The 26,042-nt window shown below is 45.0% G+C and overlaps 1 long non-coding RNA gene across 1 annotated transcript; it reads right to left on the reverse strand.

Annotated features, from left to right (window-relative positions):
- Nucleotides 1–9,829: 9,829 nt before the first annotated feature.
- On the reverse strand, nt 9,830–25,645 carry LOC141145884 (uncharacterized). Its single transcript, XR_012244690.1, has 2 exons — nt 25,513–25,645; nt 9,830–10,700 (listed from the first exon to the last, which is right to left on the reverse strand). It is a non-coding gene; the product is annotated as an uncharacterized lncRNA (long non-coding RNA).
- Between the last annotated feature and the right edge of the window lie 397 nt (nt 25,646–26,042).

Genomic DNA, 26,042 nt, shown 5'->3' on the forward strand with positions numbered 1-26,042 from the left:
AAAGGCCCACACCAAAGAACTTTTGGAATAACGTGCAGAGACAGCAGCGCCCTGCACATGCGAAGCTCTGCGGTGTGATGCAGTTGTGCTGCCCTTAAGCTGGCCCCTGGAGGGCATCCTGCCTCGTTGGAGATGTGCCTCCTCCTCCTCCTCTCTCCTATCAGGCACTCATGTGGAGTCAGTGACTTCCTCATCATCCCCTCCCTCCTTATCACTGGAGCAAAGCTGGCAGTATGCTGCAGCTGCCAGATTGCTGTCCTTCTTGGGCACCCCCCTCTCTGGGCTCACGTAACTGCCTTCCTCTAGCTGGGTACCATCATCGGAGCCTTCAAAACGCTGGGCATCCTCCTGGAGCATGTACCCAACACTGTGGTCAAACAGTTCGGGGGACTCCTCAGGAGGACACGGTGGGGCTAGGGAAGGAGTGACTGATGCCATTGAGCCGAGGGAAGAGGCCGCGTTGGCAGCTGCTTTGCCAGACAAAGTACCCTGAGCCTGGGTGAGAGAGGATGAGGAGGATGAGGACGGCTTGGTCATTCACTCTATCAAGTCTTCGGCATGTTGCGGCTCAATGCGGCCAGCTGCCAAAAAAAAAGACAAGCGTGTCCCACGGCCACGTGCTGATGAGGATGCACCGTGTCCACGACCAGCACTGTTGCCTCTAGACACAGAGCCTGCTTGCCCTCTTTTATTGGCTTGTGATTGTCTGCCTCTCCTTGTTGGTCTTCCAGACATACTAATGGCCTGCAGTGAGATGTGGCTGCACAAAGCTGGGATGTGTATATATATAAATATACTGATTATACTGCAGCTAGCAGAATCTGCCTGCCTGTAGTATTATTAGTATGAGAACACCAGCAATTGTCTTCAGGTAGCTTTAGGTGCACACTGTGCAGAGGACACAGTACACTAACTGTAAATACGGCAGCTGCCTGCCTGTGGTATTAATAGGATCAGAACACCAGCAATTGTCTTCAGGTAGCTTCAGGTAGCTTTAGGTGCACACTGTGCAGAGGACACAGTGCACTAACTGTAAATACTGTAAACCTGCCTGCCTGTCAGTAGGAAGAGAATAACAGGAACGGATCTAAACTGAATACAGTGTGTATAAATATATATATATATATATATATATATATATATATATATACAGTGGGGATGGAAAGTATTCAGACCCCCTTAAATTTTTCACTCTTTGTTATATTGCAGCCATTTGCTAAAATCATTCAACATTCAAGTTCATGTTTTCCTCATTAATGTACACATAGCACCCCATATTGACAGAAAAACACATTTTTGCAGATTTATTAAAAAAGAAAAACCGAAATATCACATGCTACTAAGTATTCAGACCCTTTGCTATGACACTCATATATTTAACTCAGGTGCTGTCCATTTCCTCTGATTATCCTTGAGATGGTTCTACATCTTCATTTAAGTCCAGCTGTGTTTGATTATACTGATTGGACTTGATTAGGAAAGCCACACACCTGTCTATATAAGACCTTACAGCTCACAGTGCATGTCAGAGCAAATGAGAATCATGAGGTCAAAGGAACTGCCTGAAGAGCTCAGAGACAGAATTGTGGCAAGGCACAGATCTGGCCAAGGATACAAAAACATTTCTGCTGCACTTAAGGTTCCTAAGAGCACAGTGGCCTCCATAATCCTTAAATAGAAGACGTTTGGGACGACCAGAACCCTTCCTAGAGCTGGTTGTCCGGCCAAACTGAGCTATCGGGGGAAAAGAGCCTTGGTGAGAGAGGTAAAGAAGAACCCAAAGATCACTGTGGCTGAGCTCCAGAGATACAGTCGGGAGATGGGAGAAAGTTGTAGAAAGTCAACCATCATTGCAGCCCTCCACTAGTCGGGGATTTATGGCAGAGTGGCCCGATGGAAGCCTCTCCTCAGTGCAAGACACATGAAAGCCCGCATGGAGTTTGCTAAAAAACACCTGAAGAACTCCAAGATGGTGAGAAATAAGATTCTCTGGTCTGATGAGACCAAGATAGAACTTTTTGGCCTTAATTCTAAGCGATATGGGTGGGGAAAACCAGGCACTGCTCATCACCTGTCCAATGCTGCCACTACCATGCTTCTCTGTTGGGACTGTATCATGCTGTGGGGGTGTTTTTCAGCTGCAGGGACAGGACGACTGGTTGCAATCGAGGGAAAGATGAATGCGGCCAAGTACAGGGATATCCTGGACTAAAACCTTCTCCAGAGTGCTCAGGACCTCAGACTGGGCCGAAGATTTACCTTCCAACAAGACAATGACTCTAAGCACACAGCTAAAATAACAAAGGAGTGGCTTCACAACAACTCCGTGACTGTTCTTGAATGGCCCAGCCAGAGCCCTGACTTAAACTCAATTGAGCATCTCTGAAGAGACCTAAAAATGGCTGTCCACCAACGTTTACCATCCAACCTGACTGAACTGGAGAGGATCTGCAAGGAGGAATGGCAGAGGATCCCCAAATCCAGGTGTCAAAAACTTGTTGCATCTTTCCCAAAAAGACTCATGGCTGTATTAGATCAAAAGGGTGCTTCTACTAAATACTGAGCAAAGGGTCTGGACCATCCGATATTTCAGTTTTTCTTTTTTAATAAATCTGCAAAAATGACAACAATTCTGTGTTTTTCTGTCAATATGGGGTGCTGTGTGTACAATAATGAGGAAAAAAATGAACTTAAATGATATTAGCAAATGGCTGCAATATAACAAAGAGTGAAAAATGTAAGGGGGTCTGAATACTTTCCGTCCCCACTGTAAATATATATATATATATATATATATATATATATATATATACACACACACACACACACAACACCTGGGATGCATATATATATATATATATATATATATATATATATATATACACACACAATACACTGTAAGTGCAGCTAACGGACTCACCTGCCTACTCTAACTTAAATCAAATGACACTGTCTCTCTGTCTATCTCTCTCCGCCGCCGCAACACACTACACAAGGCCGCCACGCAGGCGGCCTTATATAGTGTGGGGCGTGTACTAAACCCCCTGAGCCATAATTGGCCAAAGCCACCATGGCTTTGGCCAATTACGGCTTTCTGTACAGACGGCGCTGTGATTGGCCAAGCATGCGGGTCATAGTGCATGCTTGGCCAATCATCAGCCAGCAATGCACTGCGATGCTACAGTGAATTATGGGCCGTGACGCACCACTTGAATTTGGCGCGAAGCAAAAACTAAAGCAAGGTCCCATTGAGTGATAAGTCCATAGATAATTAAAAAAGAGTGTCCATCTAAATGAGCAAGATGAATTGCAGATAGGTGAACGTGGCAAAAATCTCCAAAGCAAACGAAAGTGCTTCCAATCACCACCCAAAGTGTATGGGTAAACTGCTTACCAGAAAGCGATGACCGCCATAGCAGTCTCGCCCAGCATGAGGGATCCTGACCAATCCCCAGATGAACGTCCTTTTGCTGAAGAAACGCGTAGGGTGGGGCCTCCGACAGTGACGTCATCACGTTCGTTTCCTCTGAGACGGTGGACGGGTGTATGACATAGGAAGTAGAGTGAGACCGAGGGTTGTACCGCAACGCCGACTTGTTGTATCCACATTACCTGCTTGCGATTGATGACTTCTTTACTTGTAAGTGAAATATTTATCTTTCATTAACTTCCATTATCGAACATACTAGACTATGGAAGTCTTCTTTGCTTTATGTCTCTGAGTATTTTTAGCAGCAGTGGGAGTCCTGGATTGTCCATAAAGGGCTGAGGAAGACCATACTTCCCAAATGCTGGGCGAGACTGCTATGGCGGTCATCGCTTTCTGGTAAGCAGGTTATCCATACACTTTGGGTGGTGATTGGAAGCACTTTCGTTTGCTTTGGAGATTTTTGCCACGTTCACCTATCTGCAATTCATCTTGCTCATTTAGATGGACACTCTTTTTTAATTATCTATGGACTTATCACTCAATGGGACCTTGCTTTAGTTTTTGCTTTTTTTCACTTTTTCTTTTTTCACTTTGATATTTTTTCACCAAATTTTTTATTTATATTCTCATTTTTATATGCATGATTTAATTAGCGCTGCATCTTTTGTTGTTTATTTACATACATATACACTATGTGCTCATGTGGTACACAGATTTCTCCTGTCAATTTAAGAAGGTGCTACTAACGACAACTCGTTATGTGTATAAAAGACACCTGTCCACAGAATCTCTTTCTTCCATTCAAACCCACCATCATGGGCAAGACCAAAAGTCAAAGGACGTCAGGGACAAGATTGTTGATCTGCATAAGGCTGGAATGGCCTACAAGACCATCGGCAAGAAGGGTGGTGAGAAGGAGACAACTGTTGGAGCGATTATTCACAATTGGAAGAAATGCAAAATAACCATCAGGCCGGGTTCACATATGTGTGGCCGCAGTTCCCAGCATGGGGACCAGTGCACACCAGTTCAGCTAAAAAATACGTTCTGAATTTTTACCTGAATTCACACCCGATCCGGACCCAAACACGCACAGAACCCTTTTGGAATGCAGAACGTGGCTGTCCTGAACCTGTGTGAACCAGCTCCATTGAGAGCTGGTCACACTCGTATGTCATGCGAATTTGATGCAGAGAAAAAAACGCATCCAATTCGCACATACTGTATGTGAACCCAGCCTCAATTGCCCTCGGTTTGGAGCTCCATGCAAGATTTCACCTCACGGGGTAAGGATGATCATGAGAAAAGTGGGGGAGCAGCCCAGAACTACACAGGAGGAGCTTGTGAATGATCTCAAGGCAGTTGGGACCACAGTCACCAAACAAACCATTGGTAACACAAAACACCAGCATGGATTGAAATCCTGCAGCGCCCACAAGGTCCCTGTCCCCAAGAAGACACATGTACAGGCCCGTCTGAAGTTTGCCAATGAACATCTAAATGATTCAGAGAAGAATTGGGAGAAGAAGGTGCTGTGGTCAGATGAGACCAAAATTGAGCTCTTTGGGCATTAACTCGACTCGCTGTGTTTGGAGGAAGAAAAATGCGGACTATGACCCTAAGAAAACCATTCTTACAGTCAAGCATGGAAGTGGAAACATTATGCTTTGGGGCTGTTTCTCTGCTAAAGGTACAGGCCAACTTTGCCACATTGAGGGGCCAATAGAAGGGGCCATGTATTGTAAAATCTTGTATCAGAACCTTCTTCCCTCAGCCAGAACACTGAAGATGGGTCATGGATGGGCCATCCAGCATGACAATGACCCAAAACATACCGCCAAGGCAACAAAGGAGTGGCTCAAGGAGATGCACGTTAGATCATGGAGTGGCCTAGCCAGTCTCAAGACTTTAATTCTATAGAAAATTTATGGAGGGAGCTCAAATTTCAAGTTGCCAAGCGACAGCCAAGAAACCGCAAGGATTTAGAGAAGATCTGTAAAGAAGAGTGGACCAATATCCCTCCTGAGATGTGTGAAAACCTGGTAACCAACCACAAGAAATGTCTTACCTCTGTGCTTGCCAACAAGGGCTTCTTCAGCAAGAACTAAGTCATATTTTGCCAGGGGATCAAATACTTATTTTACTCACTTTACTGCAACTCAATTTATAACATTTGTATCATGTTTTTTTTTCTGGGGTTTTGGTTGATATCCTGTCTCTAACATTTAGAATCTACCTATGATAAAAATTATTTTTTTATTTTTTTTTCAATGCTTTTCTTTTTTTATTAACAAATTGTAGTACAATGCACATAATCCAGTGCAAGCACATTTACAAAAACATGTGAATTAGTAACTACTACGTACTGCAATGGGTAATCGTAAGAAGATTTTTCATTACCTTTTTGCCCCTTTGTTTCTTTATTCCCCCTCCCATCCCTCCCTTGTGTTAGACCTGTTCACTCCCCGCCCGCTCCCACCCTACCCAAACAAAACCCCCCACCCCCCATCCCACTCAAGCAGAGAGTTTAGCAGGAAATGTTATCAGTCTGACTAGTACCTTATCACCTATGATAAAAATTATTGACCCTTCCTTTCTTTGTAAGTGGACAAACTTACAAAATCTGCAGTGGATCAAATAATAATTTTCCCCACTGTATATACAATTTTGTCCATAAGTTTACATACCCTGGCAGAATTTATGATTTCTTGGCCATTTTTCAGAGAATATGAATGATAACACAAAAACTTTTCTTTCACTCATGGTTAGTGTTTGGCTGAAGCCATTTATTATCAATCAACTGTGTGTTTACTCTTTTTAAATCATAATCACAACAGAAACTACCTAAATGACCCTGATCAAAAGTTTACATACCCCAGTTCTTAATACAGTGTATTGCTCCCATTAACATCAGTGACAGCTTGAAGTCTTTTGTGGTATTTGTGGATGAGGCTCTTTATCTTCTCAGATGGTACTGCTGCCCATTCCTCTTGGCAAAAAGCCTCCAGTTCCTGTAAATTCTTGGACTGTCTTGCAGGGGCGTTGCTAGGGAGTGTCTATTGGGGCTATAGCCCCGAATCTGGGGCCCATAGCCCTGAGTTTCTTGCCGCAGGGTCCCTGCCTAACCAGCGGGTCGCTGCCGCGACTACTTTGGCAGGTGGGCTGGCTGCATGAGATAGGCGGAGGAGAGGAGAGGAGTGAGCAGGCGGAAAAGCGGAGATGACCTCTCTCTCCGCCCGTTCCACATCAGAGCTCTTCAAAGCTGGGCCTCTTCAATGTGGGAACATGGTGTGGCGGGCAGCAGAGAGATGACATTATCTCTCACTGCCCGCCACAGATCAGCGCTCTTCCGCCCTCACAGCGCGGTTGAGTTGGGGTCACGTGCTTCTTGTCATCGGTGGAGCTCCACTATGCAGCCAGACCCCCTTGCTTCAATGTCAGAGGTGCAGCAAGATGACATCATCTCTCACTGCAGTGTCAATGCACATTTGGTGGCACTGGCTGGCATGGCAAGTGACAATCCACATCAGTAGGCAAGTGACAACTCACATCCGGTGGCAGGCGATGTGGCAAGTGACAATCTGCAAATGGTGGCAGGTGACGTGGCAATCTAAAAATGGTGGCAGGAGATGTGGCAATCTGCAAATGGTGGCAGGAGATGTGGCAAGTGACAATCTGCAAATGGTGGCAGGTGACGTGACAATCTGCAAATGGTGGCAGGTGACGTGGCAAGTGACAATCTGCAAATGGTGGCAGGTGACATGGCAAGTGACAATCCACATCTGCTGCCAGGTGAAAGTGGCAAGCGACAATTCACATCTGGGGGGAGGTGACCTTGGCAAGTAACACGCTGCATCTGGTGACAGGCGATGGTGGCAAGTGACACGCTGCATCTGGTGGCAGGAGATAGGGCAAGTGACACACCCAAGGCTTCCACTGATTCTGCATTATGGTGAGTTGAACCACTTCACTATATATTAGAATGTAACAACAGAAACAATGCACTTCAATCACCCTGACATCATACCAACTATGGTGCCATGATGATTGAAGTGCCAACACCAGCCATTGCCCGCAAAATATGGCTTACCACTGGCGCCCCCCCCCCCCCCCCCCCCCCCCGCACGGGCCTGCAAAAAGGTTGGTGACCGCTGCTATGGGCTTTAGCCCCAGATCTTTTGCTGACCTAGCAACGCCCCTGATTGTGTGACCAATTTTCAGTGTATTTATGTTCAAATATTGTGATGCACATGGTTACATTATAGATCCATGCATTTTAGTGTTTTTATCATTTGATTGGGAGTGATTATATACTCTATTTGACACGGACATTGAATATATGTGGATATATGTTACCACATTTTATAGTCTCATGCTGCGCAGCTTTTCCTTTTGAAATTTTTATATTGTGTGTATTTCACATTTAAGCTGCAGCAGGACCCATGATTTATGGTACTACTTTTTAGTAGAATGGCTCACTAGACAGCGCTGTATCTCTACCCTTGACATACTGCTACTGTACATGCTTGCTCCTGAGCCGCTGCTCTATCTGTTCATAAGACACATAGAGCCGCAGCTCCTCCGCTGTCTCCTCATTGGCTCTCTGGCTGTGATTGACAGCAGTGGGAGCCAATGAGGAGGGACTGTGTCGGGACAGCCAAGGCTATCGTGAACACTCCCTAATCAGAGGGAGCTCAGGTAACAATTAGGTTGGGATGAGGGGCGCTGCACACAGAGTGATTTTTAAAAGGTGAAAAAAAACCTTCAGCCTTTAGAACCACTTTAAATGACACTGGATATCATTCAACCCAGAAAAAGGAGCAGAGCCACACTGCTGGAACAATGAGTCTGGGGCAGATAGTTCAGGAGATCAGGTGGGAATATTAAACTGCTTTTTAGTTTTTAACTGGTGAGGCCTGAATTTGTGCATTTCTGACCAAGCTGGACTTGGGCTGTACAAAAGATTAATATTTGTCCACTTATATAGCTTTATTTGCTTTGTCTGGAGACCTGGCACTTGACTTCAAGGGCTAACATCATTTGAAATTTGACAAATTTGTTAAAGGGGTTGTAAACCCTTGTGTTTTTTCACCTTAATGCCTCCTATGCATTAAGGTGAAAAAACACCTGGCAGTGACCGCCCATCCCCCGTTTTACATACCTGAGCCCTGGAACTTGACCTGGCGGGGACGCACTCGGCTCTTGATTGGATAGATTGATAGCAGCGCAGCCATTGGCTCCTGCTGCTGTCAATCAAATCCAATGACGCAGGTGACAGGGCAGGGCCGAGTCATACATTCGGTGGCTATGGACGCCGAATGATGGACTTGGGAACGCGCCCGCAAGGTAACCCCCCGGAAGAGCGCTTCTCCTAGGGGGTTATCTGATGTGGGGAGAGCGCCGAGGGACCCCAGAAGACAGTGTTTGGGGCCACTTTGTGCAAAACGAGCTGCACAGTGAAGGCAAGTATGACATGTTATTTTTTTTTTAAATAATCAAAACTTTACAATCACTTTAAGGTAGCAGACAATATTTAGCTAGTCTAACTTAGTGAATATGGTGGATATATCTTTCCTTTGAATACCCAGTCATGTGCAAGGGAAATAAAAATGTAGTTAAAGTTAAAATTCACTTTACAAAGTGCAAATACATTTTTTTGTTTGTTTTTACCTAAAATATCCCTATTGTCTTCTTACTCCAAAGAGTGCATGACAGGGTTAATTATAGCACCTTAGTTCAGTGAAATGTAGATAGCTATAGTGCTCTAACAGTTTAAATCGGAGTTCCTCTTAAAAAAAAATTAAAAGTCAGCAGCTACAAATACTGCAGCTGCTGACTTTTAATAATCGGACACATACCTGTCCCAGGGTCCAGCGTCTCCCCCTCCTCTCGGAAGCGCCGGCATTTTAACTGTGGGCGCCCGGCTGTGGCTTCACAGCCGGGCACCCACTGCGCATGCGCGAGCCACGCCACACGCCACGACTGGCCGCGCAATCATCTGGGACCTGTCATGTGTCCCAGATGATTTCCTAGAGGGAGGGGGGAGAGGTGATCTCCCTACTTGTGCCGAGGGAAGTGACGTCAGGAGCCCAGGCGCTGAAGGAAGAAGATTTCGAGGGACCACATAGCAACAGGCATTATAAGGTAAGTAAAAAAAAAATTCCAAATGTTTTTTTTTTTTTAATGCACATTAATGAAATTTTTTTTTTTTAGGTGGAACTCCACTTTAATATCAAGGAGGCATTTAACCAAAAAACTAATTAGCTTTATAAAATCTCCCAGTCAAAGGCTGCAGTAGCTGTAAATCTATCTGATTTTTGCAAGCCCTATCATGGGATTCTTGTAATAAGATGCATGGATCAGTCAAGCTGTACTGCTTAAAAAAAATAAGAAAATTACTGGCAATAAAAAAGTATTATTTGTTTGAACAGCACATGCTAAAGTGTCACATTTAAACAGCTTAAAATATCAATGAATTGCCACAAGAGGGAGCAATATTCACAACTTGTGGTATACTTTGACCGTGAGATGAAGATCAAGATGAATTTAGGGCAAAAAATGTTATCAAAACATTTAAAGAATTTCTGAATGAAAGTGGAATTCCAGCATATTTCTAGCTAATCTTAAAACTGCTCCCTCCCCTCCTCCTAACAGCTATACTAACCCTACCCTATAGAAGAAAGATACTTATACTTAGCTATTCTCAGGCTGCTCCCTTCAGGTTACGTGATCGCCCCTGTATCAGCCAGCGGCTGGATACAAAAGACATCACCCTTAAGACTTTTGTCCGAAGGTCATATGCCGTGCACTTGTCTTGCATACAAATGGTAACCAGTTGTCTGCCAACAAACACGAACGTAGTGACGTACTAGACGTACTAGGAGCCGATAAAGAGGAAGTTCAATTGTCAGGCGCCGCCTTTGGGCTCCTTCTACTAATTTCATCTTAGTAGAAGTTTGGTGAGTGTTGATTCACGCTTTTCATTTTGCGCTTTTCAGTTCCTTTCTTCATCAACCAGCCATGTTGCGGAATCGGAGGAGATAACGTGTTATTTATTATTGGCCTTGGAGTTATTGCTTTGACCCAAGTCTAGTCCAGGAACAGGAGGAAGAGTATTTCTTGGACCAAAAATCGGTTGCTTTATTAATCGTGACCAATTATGTCATATGCCTTTGCTGCGGGAGCTCCAGGAGAATAATCAGGATGATTTTCGGAATTATCTCTGGATGATGGACCCCTGCTTTCACCAAATCTTGGCATTGTTGACCCCCTATATTAAGAAACAGGATACATGCATGAGGCTTTTATTTTATTTTTTGGTTGAATAATGATTTGATTTGTTATATTTTCTATATTTTTGGATGCATAGAATGCACTTTTTGGTTAAGTTCTATTGGCAGATAGCATGTCTAATTTTATTTGTTTTCTTTTTTTAATACACGATAAAAAAATGTGCTATGTGTTTTACTTCAAATGACAGTTTGGGAGTAGGCAGTTACATTTAAAAAAATACAATGTAAAATTGACAAGGAACACCAACATAGTTGTATCTTTGATCTTAAAAACTACAGGATAATGGTGTTGTGGTAACTTGCCCAAAAATAAAACAAAAACAAGCATAATAATATTATTCTTGATATCACTAGAAAATAAAAGCCTTTTAAAATACATTTGGCAGAACTCCATCAGTATCACCAGCAAAGCAGCTTCATTATTATCCCATTAAAGAAAAAGAGAATGTGCGCTGCATTTCGTCCTTTCTTCCGAGCATGCGTGTTTGTACTTCGGACTTTTGTCTGACGGACTTGTGTACACACGCTCGGAAAACCTGACAACAGACAATAGTTTTCGGAAAACTTATAAACCTTCCATCCAACAATTGCCAGCGGAAGATCCGACAACAATTGTCCTATAGAGGGTACAAACAGTTGGATTTTAGGGCAACGGTCTGTCATCACACAATTCCCGGCGGAAAGTCCGATCGTGTGTACGAGGCTTTAGGCTTACTATGGCCGACCTGTTGTCGGCGCTCCCTCCTCTCCCCTGAAGCCACGCTACCTGACACAGAGGAAATGGATCACATGACCGGACCAGAGCGGCCTGAAAATAGGCAAGTATACAGATCTTTCTTACACAGGTTAATTAGTATAGGTGTTATATTGCAGGGGCGAGGGAGAAACAGTTTTAAGATTACTTTACTTTATCCCGGAATTCTACTTTAACCACTGGCCTACTGGCACTTTTACCCCTTCCTGCCCAGGCCAATTCTCAGCTTTCAGCGCTGTCATGCTTTGAATGACAATTATCAAATTTTTGTCTTTTTTTTCCACACCAATAGAGCTTTCTTTTGGTGATATTTAATCACCACTGGTGTTTTTGACTTTTTTGCTAAATAAACAAAAAAAGACAGAAAATAAAAAAAAAAAAAAAAAAAAAAAAGCTTTTCATAGTTTGTTATAACATTTTGCAAGCAGGTAATTTTTCTCCTTCACTGATGTGTGCTGATGAGGCTGCACTGATGATCACTGTTAGGCTGCACTGATGAGGTGGCCCTGGTGGGCACTGATAGGTGGCACTGATAGGGGCGCTGATGAGGAGACACTGATTGGCAGCACTGGTGGGCACGGTTGGGACTAATTATCAGTCCCCTACACACAAGCCAGTTATCGGCTCTCCTCTCCTCACGCTTTCAGCATGATGAAAAGAATGCCAATAACTAGCTTGTGTTTACATTGTGATCATCTGTCATTGGACTCAGCTGATCACGTGGTAATGGACTGCTGTGATTGGCCCTTTACCCCAATCTATGATCAGCTGTGTCCTAAGGACGTAGCAATCACAGAGCTTGCCGCCCGCACGCCGCAGGGGGTGAGTGGACAGTACAATCACGGGAGGACATCCATGGATGCCCTCCCGGTAATGTAAGCCTGTGCTGTAGCCATCTTTCAGCTATAGTTATTTACCTTTGACGTGAAATATGAACAAAACGTATCCCTCTGTAGTGTATACCTGTCTCAAACCACAGCACTAAGTGTCATTTCTGTCCACTGCCTTGTTCCTCTGCTATCTGTATGAGTCACTTCTGACAAGTCTTCCTGACACCAAGAGAAAGAGAAAAAAGGTGACGGGGAGGCAGTCTGTGATTGACAGCTTCAGCTCTGTTGCTGTGAGAAGGGAGGGGGAGTGTCCCTTCCCTCCAATCAGCTATCCTTTACATAGTTACATAGTAGGTGAGGTTGAAAAAAACACAAGTCCATCAAGTCCAACGTATGTGTGTGATTATTTGTCAGTATTACATTGTATATCCCTGTATGTTGTGGTCATTCAGGTGCTTATCTAATAGTTTTTTTAAACCATCGATACTCCCCACTGAAACCACCGCCTGTGGAAGTGAATTTCACATCCTTGCCGCTCTTACAGTAAAGAACCCTCTACGCAGTTTAAGGTTAAACCTAATTTCTTTTAATTTTAATGAGTGGCCACGTGTCTTTTTAAACTCTTTTTCACGGAAAAGTTTTGTCCCTATTGTGGGGGTACCAGTATGGTATTTGTAAATTGAAATCATATCCCCTCTCAAGTGTCTCTTCTCCAGAGAGAAGTTCAACCTTTCTTCATAACTAATATCCTCCAGTCTCTTTATTAGCTTTGTTGCCCTTCTCTGTACTCACTCCATTTCCAGTACATCCTTCCTGAGAACTGGTGCCCAGAACTGGACAGCTTACTCCAGGTGCGGCCGGACCAGAGTCTTGTAGAGTGGGAGAATTATCGCTTTATCTCTTGAGTTAATCCCCTTTTTAATGCATGCCAATATTCTGTTTGCTTTGTTAGGTTCAGCAATGGCATACAATGCCAATCTGCTGCTATCATCTACTAGGACCCCCAGGTCCTTTTCCATCCCTGATTCTCCCAGAGGTTCTCCCCCCCAGTGAGTAGATTGCATTCATATTTTTGCCTCCCAAATGCATTATTTTACATTTTTCCACATTAAACCTCATTTGCCATGTAGTTGCCCACCCCATTAATTTGTTCAGATCTTCTTGCAAGGTTTCCACATCCTGCATTGAAGTTATTACCCTGCTTACCTCGTCTGCAAATACAGAAATTAAACTGTTTACCCCATCCTCCAGGTTGTTTATGAAAAAATTATACAGCACAGAACCCTGGGGGACCCCACTTTCCACCCCTGACCATTTAGAGTACTCCCCATTTATCACTACCCTCTGAACTCGCCCTTGTAGCCAATTCTCAATCCATGTACTCACCCTATGGTCCATGCCAACGGACCTTACTTTGTAAGTAAACTTTTATGGGGAACTGTGTTAAATGCTTTCGCAAAATCCAGATACACCAAGTCTACGGGCCTTCCTTTATCTAGATGGCAGCTCACCTCCTCATATAAGGTTATTAGATTGGTTTGGCAAGAGAACGATTCTTCATGAATCCATGCTGATTACTGCTAATGATACAGTTTTTTCATTACTAAAATCTTGTATATAGTCCCTTATCCTTCCCCCCCAGGAGCTTGCATACTATTGATGTTTGGCCAACTGGTCTGTAATTCCCAGGGATGTATTTTGGCCCTTTGTTAAATATTGGTGCTACATTGGCTTTTCTCCAATCAGCTGGTACCATTCCAGTCAGTAGACTGTTAGTAAAAATTAGGAACAATGGTCTGGCAATTACTTGACTGAGTTCCCTAAGGACCCTCGGGTGCATGCCACCTGGTCCTGGTGACTATCCTCACTGAGATTTGTGGGTGTAGCCTCAGCTACCTGCCTCCTGCTTTCTGAAAGCTCAGACCAGCTATATAAATTGTGCACTTTTGAACGGCTGTAGAGAAGAGAGGGTTGCAGATAAACAGGTACTTCTTTTATAGAAGGATTTTCTGTATCACTTGAGGCCAGTCACTTCCTTGGGTATATGTAAGGATTTAGAACCACTTTAAATAAAGAAAACAGAGAGAGTAAGCAGTTTATCCTGGAGCCAGTATATAAGCACAGTAAGATGTGAGTATTATGTTTTGTCCTAAATAAATGGTTGTACGTTATGGGAGTTTTCTGTTTCCATCTGGTACTTTCCTATATGGGTTGCCATGAGGAGAAAGTAATTACTGTAAAAGATCAGTTCAACCTAAATAAATCTACGGGAAACATTAGAATGCAAAGCAAGGCCCACTTAGAAACGAGTGAGGGGTCTACACATGTGGTGGGTGTCTTCACCTAAAGGGGCTTGAGTAAAGGATTGCATGTGAACTTCGAAGTTAAAGACACAACACAATGGATTGCAGTGTAGATTTAAAGGTACATTGGTTTTATTGGAGTTACTTGGGAATGTATGGATGTATTTACAGTATTTATTGTGAAATCACATGAATTGGAAGAATTTTCTTGAATTGATTTATAAGGAATGTATTCAGAAACATTATAGCACTTTGGTTGGAACTTTTTTTTTTTTTGTTTTATGAATTTATTTATAAGGAATTGCTGATTGTATGTTTATACAAATTGTAGCACTCATTATTGGCATCGTTTGCACATAATCATAGTTTGCACAATTTTATTTACCTGGTTGTCCTCCCGTCAGCACACTATGGGTTAACTGTTCCTCATTAACCCTCAGGACCACCTTGTTCCAACCTGTCCTCCCCTCCCCCTTGTGTTATTTTTTCATTGGTCGCCAGGCCACCAGACTGAATTCCAGCTACACCCCCCCTACCGAACCTCCCCCCCCCAGGTTGATCCTCTCCTGGGGTTGGAAGGTCCAGAAAGGATAGAGGTAAATCGTCTTATGACACTGGATGCCCTGAGTGCCGGGGCTGCGGCATCTGTTGTCTGAAGGACACGCACAGGCTGTGGCGAGCTGAAGAGGAATTTAAAAGTTACCCTCAGGGGGGTCCCAGGCTCTAGGATCAAGCCATCTCCCTCTCTGGAGCCGAGGTTGCCGCCGAATGACATCACGGGGGCGGGGCTTAGCGGGAGCGGCCATGCATTGCTGGGTTAACCAGCACACCATAAAACAGGACACCGCGGAGGCAGGCGCCGAGCGCTGTGGGCTTCAGGGGTAGTAAATCCAGTAGGTGCTATCATGGTCCTCCTCCCCAAACTCCCTTGGTCAGTTTATGTGCTGTTTACACTCTCCTCCTGCTTTTCCTTCCCAGCCAGGTTTGGCTGAATTACTCACTGCTGCTGCTCTAGACCCTCTCTGTCATCCTGCACTTCTCAGCTTGTTTGCTGCAGGTAAGATGGCAGACGATTTAAAGGGGTAGCACAAAAATATATATTTTAAAGAAAAGTCAAACATCAGGGGAAGAATGGAAGAGGATAATTACTAGATGCGTCTATTACTAAACTTATTTTTTTCTCCTTCCGTCCGTAGCCCAGGGTGCCCACGTGTCCCGGATTGCCCGGGACAATCCCGCAATTAGCAGGTCTGTCCCGGGTCCTGGGCACCCTCATTCTGGGACAATACAGTGTCCCAGAATTGCCCTCTGGCCCTGGACTGTTCTGATGCCCTCTAAAATATCCCTTACATCGCTGCTGTCACTCACTGACAGCCTGTGGTGGACCCCTGGCTGGTGACACCCCTTTTACATGAGCCGCTGGCTCAGTGCCCAAATGGTAGCTAGCCACTGCCCGCCTCGCATCTAGCAACCAGTGATGTCATGAGGAGGAGAGAGACAGAGCCCCAGCATTCACTGCAGGGAAGATTTAACTTCCTCCTCCACGCCTACTGATTAGCTCCACCCACCTCCTCCCTGCACCGTTCAGCCAGCAGCATGCAGAAGTGCACGAAGGAGAGATGAGTTTTGTAGAAAGGCAAGTGAATCCAAAGCACTCACCATTGACAGATTGGGGTTAAAATCTTCAGTCAGCTCTCCCCCAGCAGCCAGCATTCTGTGCTGAACTGTCAGCACTTCACAGGAGCTCCAAGTGTGTGTCAGCCTGGAGCTAGCACTGATAAGAGGACAGTAGGCAGATAAGGGGTCTGCAGAAGAGGAGAGGACACTGACAGATGAAATGACACCCTAAGAGGGATGGAAGGAGGACACATCCTTAGATATCAGGACAGGGTTCATGCTGGGATGTGACCCCCCAAAAGTGTAGGACTATAGGTCCCAGCATGAACCCCACAGAACTGAAGATGTGATGCCCCCCAATCAGTGAAGAACTACAGGTCCCAGCATTAGCATGTGAAATCTATGGGGTCACACCCTTAATTCTCAGGGGTCCACGCTGGGACCTGCAGCCCTTCAATTTGGGGGGGGGGATCACATCCTTTGATATCAGGGGTTCATGCTGGGACTTGTAGTCCTTCACTTTTGGGGGATGTGACCCCCAAAAGTGAAGGACTACAGGTCCCAGCATGAACCCCTCAGACCTGAAGATGTGACATCCCCCCGCATGGGAGAAGTAACATCAGCAGCCAGCGGCGGGAGGGGCGCTCACTTTCCCGGGGCTCTGATGTATCAGACTGGTGGCAGGCTATAGGTGATAAGTGGCACACTGCATCTGGTGGCAGGCTATGGGTGAAAAGTGGCACACTGCATCTGGTGGCAGGCTATGGGTGAAAAGTGACACACTGCATCTGGCGTCTGGCATCTGGCGTCAGGCAATGGTGGTAAGTGAAACGCTGCATCTGGTGGCAGGCAATGGGTTACAATTGGTACACTGCATCTGGTGGCAAGTGACACGCTGCATCTGGTGGCAAGTGACAAGCTGCATCTGGGCGCAGGCGACAGCGGCAATTAACAAGCTGCATCTAGTGGCAGGCAACTGTGGCAAGTGGCACACTGCATCAGGTGGCAAGTGACAAGCTCAGGGTCCCCACTGATTCTGCATTATGGTGAGTTGAACAATTTAATTATATATTACAATGTAGTACAACACCAGCTATTCACCCGACAAATCACCCCTGCCCCTGAATTCCCCGTCAACCCCAAGACTACATTCTCCCAACCTCCCCATCTTTTTTTGGGAAGGGGGGTAGGGGGGTGTCCCTGAATGGCAGTTTGGAAATGTGGTCACCCTACCGTAGCTATGAGCTCGCCACAGCAGGCACGAAGATCTGCAGAAAGGTAGGAGGGGTCTACGGGGGACGAAAACTGTAAAAGAGTGCCGCACACACAAGTAACATGTTGCTTAATCTTTTTTAGGAGCAAAAGCCCGAAAAAAAGACATTCCCAGAAATGAAAAGTCCAGCCACCGCTCTAAGTGCCAGCAACCAGGGTCCCATTCCAAATGGAGGGATCGATCTCCCAGTGGTCCAAGCTGCAGTAAATCTTCAACATTAGAACCAAGGCAGTCCGGAAGACTGGCAGGTGGCCTATGCTAGGCTTCCATGGCACCAGCTGTTGTCGGGAAGTTTCTTTGTGCCGAATGCATGAAAGATGTAACCACAGATAAGGAAGCAGAAGCTCGGAAGGTTAAGGATTATATCCAGTGGCAGTGGCCGAAAGCATACAGCTAGCCTCTAGTGCAGCCTGTTCTAGAGAAGAACCTAAACCAGGCACCTCCACAGATCAAGGCCGAAAATCACCAAGGATCTGTGAGACCTTATCAGGCTCCTCGTCAGAAACAGAGGACATTCCCGAGCATTTGTTCGATCCCCATCTGATTGAGCCATATGTTATGGCCATAAAGGAGGCCATAGAATGGGATCAAGACTCTAAACCTTCAGAGAAGGTTAAGAGATTATTTCTAAACTTAAGGAGGCAAGGGCCCGGTCCGGTCCGGAAATGAATGGAGGAGGAATGAGAGAACCCGGAGAGAAAAGCGAGAATCCAAATTTGCTTTACTAAACTCTGTCCCTTTAACCCATCGGATGCCTCTTTCTGGGAGTCGGTGCCAGGGATAGATGCAGCCCTACAGCGCCTTGCAAGGCATGTCTCCCTCCTGCTGGAGGATTCCACCACATTTAGAGATCCGATGGCTATAAAGACAGATGCCGATCTTAAAAAGATATACTCTGTTGCAGGAGCAGCCTGTCGCCCATCCATAGCCCTAACATCGATCTCAAGAGCCCTAAAGGTCTGGGTTACGAATGTGGAGATGGCACTGCGTGCTAGAGTGGAGATAGTTAAAGTCATTGAAGCTCTGGAGGAACTCAACCTGACAGCAGCTTTTTGGCCGAGTCTTCCATAGATTTAGTAAGATTACTGGCTAGATTGATGGCACATGCAGTGACCGCAAAAAGGGCGTTATGGCTCCAGCATTGGACCGCAGATGCGGCATCTAAACAGGTGTTATGCAACATTCCATATAATGGTAAGATGTTGTTCGGAAAGACCCTGGAGGAGGCAATTAAGCAGGTCACAGGTGGAAAGTCTGGCCTATTACCTCAGACCTCTAGGAAGAGACATATAGGAAAAAGGGTGGAATTAAAGAGATGATTCCAAAAAAGCAGATCATCAGGGAGGAACAGGCAATCCCTTCTGGAATCGCACTGGCCTGACCGGAAGGGTTGCTGTCTCTTCCTGGAGACAAAAAGGAGAAGGAGGAGAACTAATCTGCTCCAACTAGGCAATATAATTATGAGAGCCAAGTTGCTACAAGTAACAGCAACTGCCAATAAAAAGCTAATTGCTCACACCACAGTTATAATAGTACACTGCTGTCGATGCGTTCCTCTGAATTAATTTGGCATATAGGAAAAAGGGTGGAATTAAAGAAATAATTCCAAAAAAGCAATTCATCAGGGAGGAACAGGCAATTAGCAAAAAATATATAAGTAAAGTTTATTAAACAATTCACTTAAACACCAATCAAAAAACATGATTAAAAAGGACCACCAACAATTCATTAAAATAGACAACGTTGTCTACACACACACAGATAACCACCACACACTAATCCATACAGGCCCCCTAATTAATGACTTATGAAGGTGATGGTAGCTAGTGAATCATCTAAGGGGAAAAGATGATAGTCCTGCAGATAGCACCAAAGTGAGAAAATTAGATCAGGGCGAGTATAGGTAACCGTTCGATCCTGTATACCTCTTATCCACTATATGAAAACCAGTGAGTGTCGGTAAGCACATCTGACTAACTTATGGTAGAGATGGAACAAAAATCCTTAATTGCAGAGCTCACTGTAACAATAAAGGACCAGTGGAAAAAAGTACGCTGAGGAAAGTTCCTGTTTAAAGACTGAAATTACTTGGGAGCTATAGCAGACTCAAAGATACCTGTATCGGCAGATGAATGAGTGTCTTTGGGGGAAGCGGTATAATTGTGTGTAAAATACCATCCCAGCTAGGAGGTGTTAAAGGTAAGATCTCACCACTATGTAGACCCCAGATCACATCCCCGAACGGATGAATGAGCGATTCCTGCTTGTTCAGTCTCCCGTCAGCTGGTCAGGATAGCTTCCTTCCTTGTACAGGGTGTCATCAGTAAGGTCCAGATAGTGCCAGTCAGATAAGGGGAAGTTGAGTGAGAAGGTATACGATCCCAGACGGCGCTGCCGTCACAGAGTTACCTTCTCACTCAACTTCTCTTCATCTGTCGGGTGCGCCGTCTGGGCTAGTATACCTTCTCACTCAACTTCCCTTTATCTGACTGGCACTATCTGGACCTTACTGATGACACCCTGTACAAGGAAGGAAGCTATCCTGACCAGCTGACGGGAGACTGAACAAGCAGGAATCGCTCATTCATCCGTTCGGGGATGTGATCTGGGGTCTACATAGCGGTGAGATCTTACCTTTAACACCTCCCAGCTGGGATGGTATTTTACACACAATTATACCTCTTCCCCCAAAGACACTCATTCAAGTCATTAATTAGGGGGCCTGTATGGATTAGTGTGTGGTGGTTATCTGTGTGTGTGTAGACAACGTTGCCTATTTTAATGAATTGTTGGTGGTCCTTTTTAATCATGTTTTTTGATTGGTGTTTAAGTGAATTGTTTAATAAACTTTACTTATATATTTTTTGCTAATTGCCTGTTCCTCCCTGATGAATTGCTTTTTTGGAATTATTTCTTTAATTCCACCCTTTTTCCTATATGCCAAATTAATTCAGAGGAACGCATCGACAGCAGTGTACTATTATAACTGTGGTGTGAGCAATTAGCTTTTTATTGGCAGTTGCTGTTACTTGTAGCAACTTGGCTCTCATAATTATATTGCCTAGTTGGAGCAGATTAGTTCTCCTCCTTCTCCTTTTTGTCTCCAGGAAGAGACAGCAACCCTTCCGGTCAGGCCAGTGCGATTCCAGAAGGGGCCATGAGGCCAGATCATATAGGCCAGGCCAGGAATACAACAGACCTCAATGTAGGGGTACACAGAGCTCCTTCCTGCGCAGGGTGAAATCAACCACAGAGCAGGCAGCAAAACAGACTGAGAAGTCTAATTGATGGTAAATCCATCCAAACCCTCCAAGTTGAAGCCAGGTTGGCAAGATACTGGAGGGATTGGCGAACAAAAGTGAAGGACCGCTGTATCTGACAGATAGTAAAGCATGGATACAAGATATGATTTCAAAAGAAACCTCCGAATATCTTTGTCTGAACACATTACTCACAGGATCAGAAGAAACGCAAGTGTTTGCAGGAATACGTTGCCGAATTGTCTCGGAAACAAGCAAGTACATTAGTGCCACAGGGGTGCCAGGGGAAGGGAGTATATTCTCTGATATTCCTAGTATCCAAAGCATCTGGAAAGCTCAGAACAGTGTTGGACCTGAGGTCCCTAAATCTTTTCATCATTCCCAAAAGATTCAGGATGGAGTCAATATATACAATAGCATCAGTGGTTCAACTTGGTTAAGCTCAATCGATTTTGGCAGATGCCTATTTACACATCCCAATCTACAAACATCATCAAAGGTACCTCAGATTCACAATAGAGGAAAGACATTATCAGTTCAAATGTCTGCCCTTCGGCATCAACACAGCTCCCAGGGTTTTCTCCAAAATCCTGTTGGCGACCATAGCATTTATCTGATTGCAGGGAATAAAAATTTTTCATTATTTACATGACATTCTTGTCGTGGCACATTCAAGCAAATAGCTGGTGCTACAGCGAGACAAGGTGATAGTGATCCTGTCCAACTTCGGATGGCTAATAAACAGTCAAAAGAGCAACCTCATTCCTGCCCAGTGGATGGAGTATTTAGCGAAAAGAAAAAAGAGAGCGCACCAGCCTAGTGCATTATCCTTGACAGATGCGAATTTTTCTTCGACCTTTGTGAGTAGTTTTTATTTTGCTTTTAATTAAATAAATCTGTCAAGGATAATGCACTAGGCTGGTGCGCTCTCTTTTTTCTTTTCGTTTAATACTAGGACAATCCCATCCTCTGAGAGCAGCAAGGCCGAAATCCATAGTCCTTCTTGAACCCTTGGGACTTTCTAGCCAACACACCTGTGCGCAAGAGTACTTTTTTGCTTTTTCTTTTTACACGATGGAGTATTTAGGCATGGTGTTCGACAACCAGTCAGGTCGGATTCTTCTGCCATATCGCAAGGTATCTACAGGCTAATGGAGGCTTCGACGCTATCGGCAAGTGACTGCATGAAAATGTTGGGGATGTTCACCACAGCTATCCCGGTAATACCTTGGGCAAGGTTCCATATGAGAGCCCTCCAGATGTCCTTCCTGGAACAATGGGACGACCGGTCATTGGACCAGAAGATCTGGATACCAGGATGAATCAGAGTCTAAGCTGGTGGACCTTGCCAGAAACCCTGTTGCGTGGTATGCCTATCAGCCCAGGAGACTGGATTGTAATAACCTCGGATGCCAGCCTCCAGGGCTGGGGGGCTCACTGCCTCAGCAGGCAGGTTCAAGGCAGGTGGAGCATGACGGAAACCAGACACTCCGATCTACTGGAGCTACAAACAGCATACATGGCCCTGATGGCACAATAAGAAAGGGGAGCACTCCTGATGCCACATCCGCAAATTAAGGGAGACAAAAGAGGGTACTGGTTGAGTGACGCACAAGGGCTCACTGTACAAATCGTTTCTTCATGTTTTTAACCTTTATTGAACATTGTGATATACTATGAACTTTTTTTCAATAAATAATATTGTAATAATTATTTGTTCTGTTGCCTCTCCATTGTTTCCGATTTTTGGTTACTCAACCAGTACCCTCTTTTATGGCCCTGATGGCATTCAAGGGGATGATTCAGGGAGCTCGAGTCAAACTTTGATTGGACAACCAGACAGCGGTATCATATATCACTCGACAGGGAGGAACCAAGAGTCTGGCATTACTCCAATTAGCAACCAAAATTCTCCACTGGGCCAAGACTCATGTGGAGGATTTAACAGCAGTGTATGTTCCAGGCAGCCAAAACCAGATAGCAGACCGTCTGAGCCGGAGGTTTCCCAGCTGTGGAGAATGGGCAATCAGCAGTCACTATATTCAACCAATTTTTGCCAGATGGGGGACACCCAATGTAGACCTGATGGCCACACCAGGGAATGTGCAAGTACCAATGTTTGCCACGAGGTTCAGGTACAATGAGGTGATAGCCCAGGACACCTTCTCAATCTTATGGCGGTTTCCCCTAGTGTACCTGTTTCCTCCAATCCCTTTAATCATGAGGACCCTGCTGAAGATAGCGAATGAGGAGGTGCATGCCATCCTAATTGTACCCTTCTGGCCCAGGAGGGCATGGTTTCCTCTGCTCTTGCAGATGGCGTCAGCCCCACCAGTACACCTACCTCTCAGGAGGGACCTGTTACAGCAGGACCAGTGGATGCACCCCAATCCGGCGCGACTGCGGCTGACAGCCTGGCTATTGAATTGGCCCGACTGCATGCATAGGGCCTCTCAGAGGAGGTAATCACTACGTTACTGGGGTCAAGGAAGACTACAACAAACACCACATATTCCAGGATTTGGAGAAGATTTGTGGACTTCGCATTACAGCGTAGTTTCTCCCCATTAACTCCGGGTATCGCAAATATTTTGGAATTTCTACAAACAGCACTAACTATAGGCTTGGCATACAACTCAATTAAAGTTCAAGTGTCAGCCCTGTCCTGCTTCACCGGACATAGATGGGCTAATGAGCCTTTGATAAAGCAATTCCTCAGAGCTGCAATAAGAGCCAAGGAGGAACCTCTTCCCAACTTGGGACTTGGGCACGGTCCTAAAGGCACTGTTGCAGCCCCAATTCAGTCCGGCTGAATCATGTACACTGGGATTTCTAACAATCAAACTGGTTTTCTTGATGGGCATTACGATGGCCAGAAGAGTGTCAGAATTAGCAGCCTTATCCTGTGAAGAACCATTCTGCATTATTTATCTGGACAGAGTGATCCTGAGACCCGCTTCAGCCTTGGCCTCTAAGGTGGTGTCAAGGTTTCATGTAAACTGTGAGGCAGTGTTACCTTGCTTTACGCAGCCTCCAGAGCAGGCGAACCAGTTGGATTTGAGACCTCTGGATATGGTCGGCTTAATATCAACATATCTTCAAAGGGCACAACAGATACGCAAATCGAATTATCTGTTCATCTTCCCTTCGGGACCCAAGAAAGGGGAGGCAGCATCATCAAGGGTCTTGTCCACCTGGATCACAAGAACTATATCCTTGGCATACAAGCAACAGGGCCTTGCTCCCCCGCAGACTATACGGGCTCATTCTACAAGAGGGATGGCAGCTTCGTGGGCGTCTGTAGCAAAGATCCCGGTGGAAGACATATGCAGGACCACTAGCTGGAGTTCCTGTGAGACTTTTGATCGGCACTACAAACTGGATGTGGTCACCGCTAGTTCTTCGATGTTTGGAGAGGCGGTAGTGTCAACTCCTTTGATTAATTAATTAAAGCGGAGTTTCACCCAAAAATGGAACTCCTACTTTAAGGAAGGTGACCCCTGACATGCCACATTTGGCATGTCATTTGTTGGGGGGTGGGGGGTGGGTAGAAACCCTCAAAATTGAGGGTTCCAGCTCCCACTTCCTCCCGGGGCTCCACAGAGCCAGAAGTCAGATCACCTCTCCCCCCTCCCTCTCGGCAATAATCTGGGACACGTCACAGGTCCAGATGATTGCCCGGCCAGTCACAATGCTGGCGTCGCAGAAAGGAGGGGGAGACAAGCGGGGCTTCGTTCCCCTGCATCATTGGATCCCTGGGACAAGTAAGTGTCAGATTATTAAAAGTCAGCAGCTGCAGTATTTGTAGCTGCTGACTTTTCTTTTTTTTTTTTAAGCGGAACTCCGCTTTAAAGTGTGGTGAAGCATGGCTTGGGTATATCCCATAGTGTGCTGATGGAAGGATGACCAGGAAAATGGAAAATTGTTATTAATACTCACCATAATTTTCCTTTCCTAGTCCGTCCTCACGTCAGCACAACTAAGTGGCCTGTGGTCGCTACAAAAGAACACGAGGGGGAGGGGAAGACAGGGATTTATAACGCTGGAAGAAGGTGGTCCTGAGGGTTAATGAGGAACAGTTAACCCATAGTGTGCTGACATGAGGATGGACCAGGAAAGGAAAAATGTGGTGAGTATTAATAACAATTTTCCGTTATATAATATAAACTATAAAGTTATTTGTAACTAGCGCTGTATGTGTTGAAGTTGGGAGAAGGAAAACATAACATTTGCTTTTAAATACAGCTTGTATTTTTATATGAGCAAGTTTTGAGCGAGAGCCAGCAATGCCAGCTAGTCACGGCTCTGTTACACTGAAATGTAATTTAAAGTTAAACTGATTGTAAACAATCGCCTTGTAAAACAACCCATTCAGTTTAAAATAGAAATGAAAGGCAAAACATCTGTGTGTATATAATTATTAATGCTTTTTTTTTTAATTTGGTGATGAACCACGCACCCTTCAAATATATACAATAAGGTGCAATATTGTGAACAACCACTGGGTGTCCCCGGTGGGTGATAATGATGCTCTACAAATTGCTAGATAATCAAAATGCAAGTAAATAAACATAAGAGATAACCACACAATAAACAGGTGGATGCCAAATATACAATGTCAAAAATATGTGTATAAATGAATAAAGTCCAACATTTCATCAAATAATTCCAATAGTGGAGTTATCTCGTGAATTCCCACAATCAAAGTAACTGTAATCTTCCTCCACCAACACCGGTCACTCAGTCTACTCACCAGATATACATTGCCCCAATACAGAAGTCATATACAGTATTAGGGTACACGATGTTCCCATGATCCATCACAGAACCCGGCGATGGAGCCTCCAATCGGTCATCAAAAGAAAGGACACCCGCCAAATCTCGGGACACAGGCTAAAAAAATGAAAGAGGATCAATCTCCCATGGTGAAGTACGTTGATGTTTTATTTAAAATAGCATTTAAAACCACTTAAACAAGTGTACAAAAGTTTTAAAAAGAACAGAGGGACGGGGAACGTGGTATGCGCTCCACCTGCGTTCCACTGTGGGCGGAAGTAACGGGTCATCCTCAACGAGTACCGACAAAACGCGTTGGGTGTGGTCGAGTGTGACACGTCACTTCCGCCCACCGTGGAACGCAGGTGGAGCGTATGCAGCGCCCCCGCGTCCATCTGTTCTTTTAAACTTTTGTACACTTGTTTAACCACTGCCCGCCCAGCCTATAGCAGATTGACGGCTGGGAAGGGGTTTCATTATTCTGACTGGACGTCTTTCAGAATAACA

Source organism: Aquarana catesbeiana, linkage group LG05 (genome assembly GCF_042186555.1).
Source record: "Aquarana catesbeiana isolate 2022-GZ linkage group LG05, ASM4218655v1, whole genome shotgun sequence".
NCBI lineage: Eukaryota > Metazoa > Chordata > Amphibia > Anura > Ranidae > Aquarana > Aquarana catesbeiana.